This window comes from Bombyx mandarina, chromosome 04, assembly GCF_030267445.1.
Source record: "Bombyx mandarina strain Sakado chromosome 04, ASM3026744v2".
Taxonomy (NCBI): domain Eukaryota; kingdom Metazoa; phylum Arthropoda; class Insecta; order Lepidoptera; family Bombycidae; genus Bombyx; species Bombyx mandarina.
In genome coordinates, this window is record NC_143211.1 from 16015872 (window position 1) to 16030940 (window position 15069).

The 15069-nt window shown below is 34.9% G+C and overlaps 1 protein-coding gene across 5 annotated transcripts in view; it reads right to left on the reverse strand.

The window, feature by feature from the left end:
• Window positions 1-15069, reverse strand: part of caps (capricious) — a 476818-nt gene that overhangs the window by 227275 nt on the left and 234474 nt on the right. Inside the window, exon 3 of one of the 5 annotated variants that reach the window (XM_089727185.1) lies at window positions 377-435. The exons of the other annotated variants lie outside the window; for them this stretch is intronic. The gene's annotated coding sequence lies outside the window, so the exon portion shown is untranslated. The remainder of the gene's footprint in view (window positions 1-376; window positions 436-15069) is intronic. 5 annotated transcript variants of the gene reach the window in all.

Genomic DNA, 15069 nt, shown 5'->3' on the forward strand with positions numbered 1-15069 from the left:
GGTTCGCGTTTGATGGATCTACTGATTTGGTACGAAAGCGGAGTGGTGGTACCTAGCCGTTTGGGCTCACAAAAAGCCTACTGCCTGTAAGAAAATTGTGAGTTATGTTCATTGGGATATTCGTGACACAACTTAATTAATAAGTTGAACTTATATATCAAGGTGAGTGGCTAATGACTAAATGATATATTGTGATCAGTTCATCTTGTACACCAGTATATAATATACAGTAGTGAAAGGCCTGCAATCTGTTCTTGATTAAAATATAATATTGTTGACAATATTATTATTTTGATTCAAATATGATTCGTTTTTTTTTCCAACCTAGAAACATATAAATGTTTAGATTTATTTTAGATAAATGCATTGAATTAACCTTTGTTGTATCGTTGTGTTTGTGTTTTCTTTGATGAGAAAATCCTGAGGCTGTCTTACCTGTAAATAAAAATTACGATAACATTTTATTTAAAGCAATTCAAATATATTTCTTAACATTTCTTAAGTCGTCCGTCCGTCGTAAGGGATGAGACGTTCGGTGCATTCGTGTTGAGCGATGCAACGGTGTTCGAATCCCAGGCGAGTACTAATTTTTCTAATGAATTAAGTACTCAAGAAATGTTCACTATTGACTTCCACGGTGAAGGAATAACATCGTGGTGGAATAAAAATCAAACCCGCAAAATTATAATTTGCGTAATCACTGGTGGTAGGACCTCTTATGAGTCCGCACGGGTAGGTACCACCACCCCGCCTATTTCTGCCGTGAAGCAGTAATGCGTTTCGGCTTGAAGGGTGGGGCAGCCGTTGTAACTATACTGAGACCTTAGAACTATGGGCTCCAGTAACCACTTAACACCAGGTGGGCTGTGAGCTCCTCCACCCATCAAAGCAATAAAAATATAAAAAAATATTACTGTATCAACCATGGATCCACGACCGAGGGTCAATCCGTGAACATTGTAGAAACTTCGATACCGAAAGATGTTTAGTAAAATGAAAAGTAAGTCTTTTCTTTTATTGGGGTGCGAAAAAATTTGCTTTGAAATTAGCGATATTTACACAAGGAGAGTTTTTTGAAAACACTTGTACATTAAAAAAATTGTCAGATGGTCATCACATATTCATAAACAAAGAACAAAATGCTAGTTATAAATAATAACTATTTCATAAAATTGCTCGTACCAATAAATTAGATGATGACCGAGCTTTGCTCGGCTTTTTTTTTTTACAACGCCATCTTGTTGTGTCTTTAAAGCGGTAAAAATAATATTATTATTATGGATATCGATACTGAAAATTATGGATGTCGCGACTAAAGAAGTTTCAAATTTGGAACTGTACTTTTTTTGTAATTTTGTGTTCCTATGTAGCCTAAGGAGACATAGCGCATACAGCCAAATGCTTGTAGAATTTAATTTTTATCGCTGACTTCGAAACTTTATATTATTCAAATATTTTAAGCTGAAACTATTTATTTTAAAGGAAAAATTAAATTTCTCTTCATTTTCGGATAAATCAAAAACTTAATTTTTTTGTTCATTGAAATCTTGAGTTTCATAACCGGTGTATGTTTGCTTGCGTGCTAAACAATCACAATTCAATTTGAGTTATGTGACTTCGTCTCGTTTAAGTTTGTTTATTGGCGTTCGTGTTATAATAGAACGAAACGGAAACGAACATGTCGGCGTTAAGTCAGGATTTACACACATAAGTTCTTTTACAATGAAAATACAATACAATTCTATAAAACTTTAACATTACTTGTTTACAACAAAAAGCCACGCCTGAGTTATTCAGTGGTTCTTACACAATTAGCCATTTTGTGTTGGTTATAACAACTACAACTTCTTTTATACAAACAAATGTAATTACTGCGAAACAATTCACAAAACATAGCTTAATATTCAAAATACATATTTTAGTGATTTTACATGACTCACATTTAATTTAATTTACATGAATTACTTTTAAGTAATATTAACTAACATTGTTATTATCCAGCCTAATAATAGATGGCGCCAACAACATCATTGCATAACAATTACAATACTTAATTAAATTATTAGTACTGTTAATTATCATATAAATTATTATTAATATTTATGCTTTATTCATATTTAATCATTTATACAGTCATTTGTGTTTTTAAACAATAATATAAACATTAAACATATTCTGAACATTTTCACATCAAAACAGTGTCTGCTAATTATTAAATATGGTAGAATAACAGTTTTGTTGCTAATAATAAATAAATATTAACATATAATAAACTAAACTATATATTATTATGTTAATTATTGCCAACAGTGGCGTTTGCGCCCATACGGCCATACTGATTCCAGCGCGTCCCTTGCGCTGTTTTAGCATTTCACATAACAGTAAACAAGGCATATCCCCTACTGGGATCTACCCAACACACAAAGCACCATTCACCCTTACGAGATCTAGCTAACACACAAGAGGATTACCCAACGGGATTTACCAAACACACAAAGCATCACCCATACGGGTCTAGTTAACTCGCAAGCCATCACCCTTACAGGATCTAACCAACTTACCAGGCATCACCCTTACGGGATCTAGCCAACACACTCGGCATCACCCATTCGGGATCTAGCCAACTCACAAGGCATCACCCACTTGGGATCTAGCCAACCCACAAGGCATCACCCTCTCGGGATCTAGCCAACCCACAAGGCATCACCCATTCGGGATCTAGCCAACTCATAAGGCATCACCCATTCGGGATCTAGCCAACTCATAAGGCATCACCCATACGGGATCTAGCCAACTCATAAGGCATCACCCATACGGGATCTAGCCAACTCATAAGGCATCACCCATACGGGATCTAGCCAACTCATAAGGCATCACCCATACGGGATCTAGCCAACAAGACCAGGTTTAAGGATTCGCATGGTGGCCCGCCAGCGTTTTAGGAAGGATAATTGGATAGGAAAATAAAAGTAGATACCATAACAAATTATAAATCATTTTACAGCAGAACAAATCTCTCTGCCCATACGGTCAATTTGTCAGTTATCAGAATCCTCTGACATTAAGAGGATAGATTTACCTATATCAAACCGTTACCATTACCAAACCTTTACCTTTACCAAAACACATTAGATGACAGAGACCGCTCGTCCATCCATTTTTTACCAGCTGATTCAACTTCCCCTAATTCATCATTCAGCGGACCATTTTCAATTTGCTTTATTTTAATGACTGGTAGGGAACATCATCCTTCTAATGCCTCTGCATTTTTGTTTTATTGTTGTGCTGCAGCTTTTAATCAACTAATTCTTAAAGCTGCCTGTCAGATCTTATTAATTGATATTACAAACATGTTACATTTATGACCCATCAATCGTTCAGCATGCCTGTTGGCCATACTCACTCTCTTTGGAAATAATGTAGTACTGAATTTCATACAGTTCACAAGTTTTTGAAACTCCTGAATTATCTTTTGTCTTGGTGAATTTTTAAAAGTGACAGAGTTCCAAAAATGTAACTAAGATTTTGAAAACAGAAATCAATACATAAATATCTGTGCAATCCTTTTTCTTGACTAATAATGAAGTGGCATCCCCACTAGAAACCTAGGGTGCAGAGAGTTAATCACTCATCCAAAAATAAATAATTATGAAAGGAAAAGTAATAATATGGAGCTGCTGAACAAGGATGAGCTGTCTCTTATTATGGCATTTTATTACAAGTTTATTTTTATTTTTATTGTAATATGCTTGAACTCCTCACAATAAACAGGAGACATACAGTATGTACAGCGTTATACTATGCTATCCAAATTAATTATTTCAAATCCAACTTTTATCTGCCTGATCACCATCTATGAGACATGATTTGCAAAAGTTACATGATGATTGAATAATTACTCCAAACTTGAGCATTCACTGGATAGAAACTTATAAAAATAGATAAGTTCTCTTCAAAGAGTGCAACACTGAGAACAGTTATTTTTAAAAGATTAAAACCTATTAGGATGTCAGCAAGACTGTCAGTATTACCATATGATTATGATTACCATATGAAATTCTATAATAGTTCTAATATTTCTCTCCATTAAAAGTCACAATGCTTTGTTTTGAAATCAGTTGACCCCTTATGCTCAAAAACTTTACATGAAGTTGTTTAGCTTACTAAACTAGATCTGCAATAATTTAAGTCTTATTTGTGGTGATAGGTTTGTCATCTTGACGGCGGTAACAAGTTTTCTCGAAATGACGCAAGTGACGCAGTAACCACATTTAAAACCTTAGTGTTACTAAAAGTGCCACGAAAACTGAGGGAATCATTATGTGATTGTGATAAAACTGAGTTATATTTAGATTATTAACATTATATTTACTGTCTATTTTCAATTTGACGCTTTCGGAACGTTTATAGAATCGATATTATTTAGGAAGCGAAATACATACCACCGCGTATTTCTCAATAACTTGGATCGAATAAATTTAAGTTAAATACCTGAAATCAGTATTTTTACCATCTCAGCGTCGGTAGCTTTTCTAAAACATCCACGGTCGAGAACTCATTTTAAACATCCAAATCCTTACTGAATGCATGGATCAGTTCGTCCCTCACTTGCTCCAATGTGGTCCAATACAAAGACCAGATATCGGCTTGTCTTGCTTGCTCTTTTGAACTCGATGTTCATGCGATGAAACAATTAGCATCATGATAGTTTCGTCCACATTTCCGCATCGGTCTTGATGTCACGCCCTCATCGGAACTGAACGGCGGCAAATAAAAGTTATAATGCCACCACAAGCCACAAGGGTACAGCATTTGCAGATAACATCACTTTTCGCCTTTTTAATACAGGTTGAGAGACCCATCACTTGTTCAACAGTGGGTTGCTTCATTCGGAGGCTTACGATTCATTTTGGGGCTGTGATCCCACTTCTGATGTCGGCGTTAAGTCAGGATTTACACACATAAGTTCTTTTACAATGAAAATACAATACAATTCTATAAAACTTTAACATTACTTGTTTACAACAAAAAGCCACGCCTGAGTTATTCAGTGGTTCTTACACAATTAGCCATTTTGTGTTGGTTATAACAACTACAACTTCTTTTATACAAACAAATGTAATTACTGCGAAACAATTCACAAAACATAGCTTAATATTCAAAATACATATTTTAGTGATTTTACATGACTCACATTTAATTTAATTTACATGAATTACTTTTAAGTAATATTAACTAACATTGTTATTATCCAGCCTAATAATAGATGGCGCCAACAACATCATTGCATAACAATTACAATACTTAATTAAATTATTAGTACTGTTAATTATCATATAAATTATTATTAATATTTATGCTTTATTCATATTTAATCATTTATACAGTCATTTGTGTTTTTAAACAATAATATAAACATTAAACATATTCTGAACATTTTCACATCAAAACAGTGTCTGCTAATTATTAAATATGGTAGAATAACAGTTTTGTTGCTAATAATAAATAAATATTAACATATAATAAACTAAACTATATATTATTATGTTAATTATTGCCAACAGTGGCGTTTGCGCCCATAAACACTATCTATTACGACAGCAATGATTGCCGCCATTGTGGTTTATTGATGGTGTTACGAAGCACCTTTGCATTCTTATTGTTGGAGCCGAGAAATATGAGATTTTCTTTTGTGGATTCTGTTCTAGGCGTGTTTTATTAGAATACACTAACAAACGGGAAAGCGATTTTGAGACAGCCAACATCCATTTAAAGATCTTAAAATTTTTAGTAAGTAACTCACTTCCCACCTCACTTTAATTGTCATATTAGGTTGAAGCCTTTGTTAATATTTTCAAATAGCTCGTGTTCGATTTTCAAATTGGGACGCCTTAGGTCCCATCAATTAATGCAGTATTGCATTAATGGCTGTCTCCCGCCCAGCCCGATAGTGAGTGTTCCAAATTTAAAATGTCATAATAAGGAAAGAAAAAAAATAACATAATAAGAAGCCCGACACCTTCCCACATTGATTTCCTGTTATTAATTTAATGTGACGTCATCGCTGTCGCGACCATTTTTTGTCGTCTGTCTGATGGAATTGCAATTCTGCGGAATTCCTCCGTTGTGATATGCAAATTTCAACTTTATTCTTAAAGGAGTAAGAAATAAATGATACGCACCGGCTATTATCAAGTCATGATAAATCTAATATAGAAATTCATGGTCGATATGGGGTTTCGTTTGAAAGACTCTATTGAATTATTTTTTTAGTTCAATTTGGAAATAAAACGGTAACGTTTATATATTTGAATTTTTTATATTAACTTCCGATATTAATAAAATTGTATAGCGATGCGTTGTGAATATTGTATGTATGTTATATTATTAAAAAATATTATTGCTTTCGGAATATGTAATGAAATATTTAATTTAATTGATAAAAAAGGAGTTAAAAGAATTGGCTTTGAATAGCTTGTTTAAGCCTAAATTAATTAATACAAAAAACACTATATAGAATATATAAAAACTATAGAATAGTCCTAATATAATTTTGATATCTTTTGTTTGTATGACTTATTTAATAAAAAAAAACCATCTTGCTATAAGTACTCAGCTCTGAATTTTTTATCTAAACTCTGACACGAGCTCAGGATGAAAAGTACTTTATGTTCTTTTCTATACCCCTAAAAACGTAGAAGTAAAATTGTTAGTGATGATCATTCGATCGATTGCTTAAGACGTAAAGCGTAACAAACAAAATCACCAAACAACTAAAGTCGCTTTTGTATTTAGAACACTAATTAGTATGGGCACCATATTAATGTGTGACCTAGGCATTGGTGCAGACACCTACGCTCTTGCGATTGAGCGAATAAGGCTGAAAATTACTAATACAACCTTTTTGATTGTTATTTTAGTGAAGGAAAATTAAAATTAGAATATTATTTTTAAAGTTGTTAATACATAGTTGTAAACGCGATTTTGTATACACGTTTGAAAACTTCACGGATGAAACTAGAAACATCAGTAATAAGTGATTATAAAATAAATAGGATAAAGACGCGAGTATATACCCTGTGTTCTTCTTAATAAAAAGATGCAAATGTTAAACCACGTGTCGTTCTCGGCTAACGACTTTACGTGTTTTAATAATTTTTTCCCGCGGGTTACGAGATTCTTTGTGTTGCCAGTAATTAAAATTCTGCTTCGTTATGTTGTGTTAGATTTACGTTAATTTCCACGTTCTGGTTTCGTTATTTTAATTAAGTGTGATATTAATGTGGCCAAACGTAGAAAAATCCCATAAGTGTAATTAAAATGGATGAGTAGTACCACTATTTTCAAAGTTCTGCGGGTATTTTATATGGTATTTCCATGTGGTCACATTGGTTGAGCTGGCGCACTTAGTGTTAAGTGGCTCCTAGAGCGTTATAACGTTCTAATTATTACATTTATCCTGGGATAACTTACAACTAGCATCTTTCTTAATTAAATTATTTTATTTTCGAAGTCTTTAATTTTGAATTTTTCGACCATATCCAAATATATAACTTACTTGGATGACCATTTTAGTATATTAATACCGTCGACAATATCACGACTGCGGTCGCGTAAAATATCTGGCCCATTCAAAAATATAACACGATGTACACTGTATACAGGGTGTGATACAAAAGCGACACACTGGCATTTGAGCATCCCCATAAAGCTTGGAAACAAAGAGGCTTCGGCGCGACTTTTACCCGGGTTAATTAAAATGTCAACAGCACTTATTAATCAAAAGGGGGTTGCCCGTTCAGCGGGCTAATGTGCGCCGATTCCGACTGACGGTTCGTGAGTTAGCCGAAACTGGGACGATCGTTTCTGTTTGTTCTAGAAAATGGGCTTCCATTGTGTAGATTTGTTTATTTAATTAACGTTTCGGACATGAAACCTAAAGTCGAAGTGACGTTTTTAATTCATTCGAAAGAGAAAAACACAATTTTAATTTTAGACAACGGAATTATTTCTCGTAGGTACTGAATGAATAATTCTGAACGTAAATTTTACGGGATTGAAGTAAATAAGCAAATACGATAAACGAGCAGACCCGAATAAGATTAAATACTGCACCCACATCAGTTGAGCGACCGCGGGACAGAAGTGACGCAGTAACCGCGTCATCAATCACGGGGCAGTGGGAGGGGTTATATAAGCACGCGACCGTGTGGGCTCGGGCATTCTTCATTAGTGAGCCGCGCAGAGCTCACGTCAACACCAACATATTAATCATAACGGGTCGCCTGCCTTATTACTCTTGTCGTTTTCTACATGTAGTTTCCTTAATGATGGTCCTTCAGATGCTATTCATCATAAGACGCGTAGGCATTTATCATTGCGGCTGATGTGATGAAATTATTTACAAAGCTTGTTCACGTGATATAACGGACATCTGTCATATGATGTTTTCATAAAAATATTAGAATTAATCTTATTGTCGACTGCCATTAGTCCTAAATCTACTGATTCATATGATGGTCCTTTTAAATGATAACTTTTTGGAACGAAGTTCCTTATGGGACGATGCGGAGGGGTACCCTAACCGGAAAAAAACGTCTGTAACGTAAGATTTTTATTAGTAATGCACACAGTGTACGACTTTACTTTGTAATAACGTACAAATTAGTAATGTACACAGTGTACGACTTAACTTTGTAATAACGTACAAAAAATAACATATTTTTTTATCATTCATTGAACGCGATCTTAGACCGTTCGTTTGCGCAATACACTGACTCTTATGCAAGCAACCGTGAATGAAGTGTACCACAATAAGTGCACACGTTACCGAATTACCGTGGTTTGTTGCGAAACCTCCAGTTTTATTTTCTTTATACCTCGAACAGAACTTAAAATTAATATTTTTATAATAAGGAACTTTGTTCCTATCCGGTGCCCCACGACTCCACACATCTTTTTTTAAATTAATAACATTCATTACATGCTCGGTATTCAAACTGAGAGTTCCAACAGCGAGCACGCATGTACATAAATACTAGTTATCTTTAAATTACCGATTAAACAACTCGAATTTGTATATTCTTGATTCAGAAGCCTATATGAAACCGCTGAGCGACGACAAGCATTGTAAAAATATTAAATCTACAATTTATATAATATCAAAGAATATCGCGAACAAAATACTACAAAATGTTCAATACGACAGATGAAATTTACTATGAAACTTAAAGAAACAATTGTACGATCGTTTTTCGGTTAACGAAATCCATCGGCTTATTGTCAATGCCAATTAGCCTGATGTTATTGTGCCTGCGGAGATAAATCTCAAACCATCTAAACGTAGCGTCCGAAACGATTTGATTGATAGAATCCGAAATGAGAGATTTAACTAAATTTGTAATTAAAATGCTTCATTAGTTTCAAGTTAGATTGGTAAAGACGTTTCGGGTAATTGGATTATGTATTAAAAGATTGATTTGAAGATCTTTCATCTGATGTTTAAATAGCTCGTGACTTTCTCTTCCTGATCGCGATCGTGTCCCATCGGTATCAGAGCATGCCTTTTAAGGGAGGGGTGATGGTCTGAGACAGTTTCACTTCGTTTTCGGTTGTTTTCTCAAATGTGTACGTAGGTACGTAGGTAAAGCAAATACACGAAAATAGCCTTTGCTTTATCTACGTACTCACTTGTGTACGTAGGTAAAGCAAAGGTTATTATGTTTTTTGGGGGCACGAGGTCACGGCCATCTGGATTTTATTTTTTGCAGAGACCTATTGAAGACCTATTGAAGGCCTATTGAAGGCCTATTGAAGACCTATTGAAGACCTATTGAAGACCTATTGAAGAATGCGACAGCCGTTTTACTATACGATTGGGACTTTTTAACTCAATAGAATTCCATAGCGCCAGATTTGCTGTGAACTCGTACACCGATTTATGCAATAGAAAATACTAGCATAGAGGTACTTGCTCGAACGCCTTTCAAAAAGCCCTCCTGGTATCATTTCAACATGATAAACTAAAATGACCTCTAACTTTTGAAGCGCTCTATGTTTTGATGCCCTGTTGCCAAACTTTTAGCATCCCACTAACAAGGATTATAAAGCTTACGACAAACAGTAACGCGAATATGTAAATTGGCATCTAATTTCGGCGAAGGAAAAGTTGTGTTGGACCTCTAGCATTGTTGAACTGCGTTTATATGGCTTAAATGTTTGGTCTGTGCCGATCGTAAATATTCCTGTTGGCTTAGTTCCAGCCGTGAAGTGTTTAAATTCAACAATTGCAGGAATCCTACAGTACAGATTATTCAAACGAGTTTGGAGCTAGAAATGAGAATGTTCAAGGCGTTTTCGGAGATTCACTTGTTCATGTACTTGTGTTTTAGCTTTTGTGTTTCGATGAATTTTCGAATAGTCTTAAGTGTTGAATTTGAGCTGTCTTCGAATTGAGTTTTTCAAAAATATGGCTTTTAAAAAGGGATTAGCGCAGTATTTACTATGACCGATATCTGAATGGTAAGAACAAAGAACTGTAGCGTAGAACACATATTAAGTAGCAGACCAATAAAGTAAAAACTATTCAGATAACACATGCACAAATTGTACGGTAGGCAGCGGCTTGGCTCTGCCCCTGGCATTGCTGAAGTCCATGGGCGACGGTAACCACTCACCATCAGGTGGGCTGTAGGCTCGTCTGCCTACAAGGGTAATAAAAAAAAAATATAAATTTTCGAAAATTATGTGTAGCAATATAAATACATACAATCATCTTGCCTAATCCTGCCACAAAACTTTCTTCCTTATGTATGCACTAAAAACATATCAAAATGCGACATAATTCTTATCACACTGTCGCTTGCACTGCTTATTATTACTTAGCATTAACATGATTCATTTATCCGAGAGGCCTACATAGATAATTTATCTAACCTGAAAAGATATGCAGTGCTACTAGTTTGACCTGATTCCCAATTCAAACAAGAGTATTTTCCTTGGATGCTCTAATGCCCTTTATTCTGAATGGAATAACAATGTGGGCCGTAAGAATGGAGTGAGCTTTCTTAAAATGTTTACATGTTTTGATTTTGGACTTATTCGTTGAATTATTTATTTAGTAGCCCTCATCGATGATAAATAAATCGCAAAAATGTTGCATATTTCATCAGTCATATAAATTAATTGGCAACCAACCATGAACACATTGCATGTTGCGTATAAGTTGTTATCACTATTATTCTGCTAATATCTTTTGAGAAGTATTTATTGTTTTTGTTTGATGTTTGAAGAACTGAATTGAATGAAGTTTGATGTTTGAAGAGCTGATAAGGCATTGGCTCCCTCTGCTATTTAAAAAAAAAAACAACAATTTTGGTTAATAATATAAGAATTTATTATATACAGGTCAATTTAACACCGCATTGTTGAAGAAAACATTATTGGTATGGCTCCTATTATATTCAACAAATTTCCGAATAGTATAAAGGATTAGCCCTTAAGGAAATTTAAACAACTCCTGTCTTCGCTCTTATTAAAGAAGTGTTATTAGTCTGTTACCGATTTCTTAAATGATGAATTGTAACACTCCAATTGTAACAACTGCTTATTAAAGATCTCAATTTCTATAATAAACTTTTTGTAATCACATTCTTAAATTTATCGTAGTACCTAGTTTAAATTAGCTGTAATTTTGTATGCCAATAAGCAGAAAATACTGGGATTGAATATATTTTATACTAAGACCATACTTGTACCTGCATTCTATACAAATAAAGAAATGATTATTATTATTATTATTGTTACAGAAATCCTATGTATGAAGCCAAGCAGTTAAAGTCACATAGTTAAAGTCAAATAAGTTATCCCTAACCAAAGCTACTAGGTCAGCTGTAATCTATCCAATAAAAATAGAAAATTTGTATTGAAAGTTCCAGAACCAAAAAGATCTGTTCCACATCACAGCTAGAACGACGTTACTTTAAAACCAGCAAAGCGAATGTTCCATGTTAAAGACGCGTATCGATTGGACGAAGTACCGTCAGGGAGATAGCTTCGCGAGGGGTGATACAAGAGAAAGAAGTTGCTAACACGTGAGTAGACTACAATATGAAAGCTGTGCAGGAAAGTAAGCTCGTTCACCCATATGAGCAATAAAATATATGTAGACGACTGAAGTGGAATTTTGTAATTTCGCAATGAACGCATCCAAAACATAGGCTCAATAGCTTTCCTCATATACGCTCTGCATAAAATCTGACAGAAGCCTAAGGATCAAATAGATGTAGTGTTTACTTGATTATTTTCAGGAATCCTCGATTTTTGTACCTTGCAACTTATTCGGAGAATTTAGAACTTTACCGAATAACTCGTTTGATAGGTCACAAATGTTTCAAGTCGAATTTTTCCCGACTGTCAAAACTTCATCGGTATTTTTTACAAATTGATTCGATTATGTATCGATTGGGCACCTATTGTCGAGAAACGATCCTCCAGCAACTTTAGCGAAGGGTGAAACGAACTGAAGAAGTTGGCAACACGTGAACCGAATATAACACGAAAAATTACTATTTGCACTCGATTGGTGACGAAATTTTTATGATTATAGAGATTTTTGGAACAAAGCTTCAAAATGTTACAGAAAATCGGTCGTCAGAGGTCATCAGGTTATTTATGTAAATGTACTGATATTCTGCAATTGAAAATCATGAAAATCATTGAAATGTCATTAAAAATCAAAATGATTGAATATCATTCCTTATGAAAATCGTAGACCACAACGTTATCGGGGAGGTCATCTAGCTAGCTATTCCTAGCGCCTGAGGTCAAATTTCTATTGCATAGATTCTAAGGCCGGAGGTCCTATAGTTACCGTTTACTAGCAACGAAATCCTGGTATCAATCAACGAGGCTTACGAACACGCCCCGAAACCATTATTTACAACATGGCGATGCTTTTTATATTTTCATTTATTATACAAATAACGTATTAGTGTGTGTTACAACAAACTAAATTTTATTAATATATTTAGTAGGAGTAGGAGGTTAATATGATTACCAACGTTTTCGAGTTAAATTCGCGAATCTGTAGTAGAATGAACAAATAGCTAAAAGATTGTTGAGGCTGGCTGCGAACAAAGGGGAACGTAACGAAATGTTTCTGACGTATTTTAAGTAATTGAATGTATCAATGATGTAAGTTTTATTTTTTTTAAGAATGTTAAGAAAATTTCAAATTGAAAGGGAATTTTAATTAAAAGAAATAATTAAAAGAAATTTTATTAATAAATTGATAATTGAAAATCTGCTCAAAGCAGTGTTTTAATGAAAATCACTTTTAATCTAAGAGCATTTTGACAATGGATCGTAAATTTCATATTATGGAATGGCGTGTACCTATGTCGTGCTGACACGTATTGAGAATATACATCAATATTAAATAGATACTGTAATAGACAGCATGTTTCATTCAACAAGCGCGGTTTGTCAATACAATCTAACAATGGGAACAATGTTACTCATTAGGATGTGATTTTTGATCGAATTTTAAATATTGGGTTGTTTGTTGCGAGTTTTTTTTATAGGTAGGAACAATAGCTTCTGGCCTATCCAGTTTCAAGAAGATAGATGAGCGAGCCCTAGCGTCTCCGGAAGAGACCTAACAACTCAAGAGCAGCTGCTTCGCGAATGCCGCCCGAATGTTATTTTTTTTCCTACCTATGCTGATAGCGTTGAGAGGCTATTTCAGGTTCGCCCTAAAGTGTGTAGGTGAACTCACGGGGATCGAACCGGAGTTTTGCTAACACTGACCCTAGCAAGAGCAGTGCTTCGCAGAATCTACTACCGGAACGGAAACGCGACCCACTGAGAAGATCCGGCGAGAAACTCAGTGGGCTGTGTCTATGGGTTAATTTGCTCGTCGAGCCCTTTGTCGCAAGCGACGGCTTCGACGGGGACGGTGACCGGTGATTGTTATTGTTCGGAACTTGTTTAAATGTTAACTTATCTGGAAAATGTCGTTAGCGCGATTCAGAAATTAATCAATATCTTGTGTTCTATGGTAACTACCGCCCCAAGTTCGGTTTGTTTTTTTTCTTCTTTCAAGCTGCTGTTGTATTTTAAGCGCAATCGTTTTGTAAGATAAATTGTCAACAATCTACCAACCTTGAGCACTCAGAACGTTCGTTTAAACTAGTGACTTTTCTATGCGTAATAATTTATGTGTGTGTTTGTCTTGCATGTCAATGGGTTATTTATCACATTGCTTTGCAACGCAGCGATTAGTTGTTGGTCTAGTAATAGTTGAAAACTTTAGAAATAACTCACCTGACGTTGAATGGTTAAAGAAGTTCATGGACATCACGACATGAAGTCGAAGTTCCAATCGAATAAAAAATAACCTATCCTCTACTATAACGACTAAAATATTATTAAAATCAGATAATCTACTGTTAGGTATTCAGATAATCCCATATACTCCTCGTAGGGGGTTCAGCCCCAGGCACAGAAAAAAAACATCAAGGTTCATATACTCTGTATTCAACGCAGGCTATAATGAATGTTAAAACAAACCTGTTAAGAATCACACTGCTTTGTATGTAAACAAGCTGCAGGTGTTTACGAGACGGTATGCAATTCAGCAAGCAATATTACGTAATCGAATGCAATCACGTTAAAGACGTAAGAGCGTATAACGTTACCGTTGACTTAGGATAATAGTCTGTAAACTTAGGAACGTAGAGACGTATTACGGATGTATTTATAAAATCGACTTAATATCATTCAATATTTATTTCTACTGGTGCACACGGTTCTATCTTGTGTGAAGTTGTTAGCGCACTATTTCCTTGACTATTGCAGTTCGGGCAAAATGTCTGCTGTATGATAGAAATACGCCATCATCGAACAAAGGCGATGTAGATTGGATATTGTGGATATCCCTGACAAGACAATGCGCCGTTTCTGCACTTGACGGCTGTTCAGATTCCATTATCTGTGTTTGTGTGTGGGTTTATGTGTGTTGCTTATTCGTCTTGTAAGATCTATTTTTTTCCTATATTTTCTTTCATT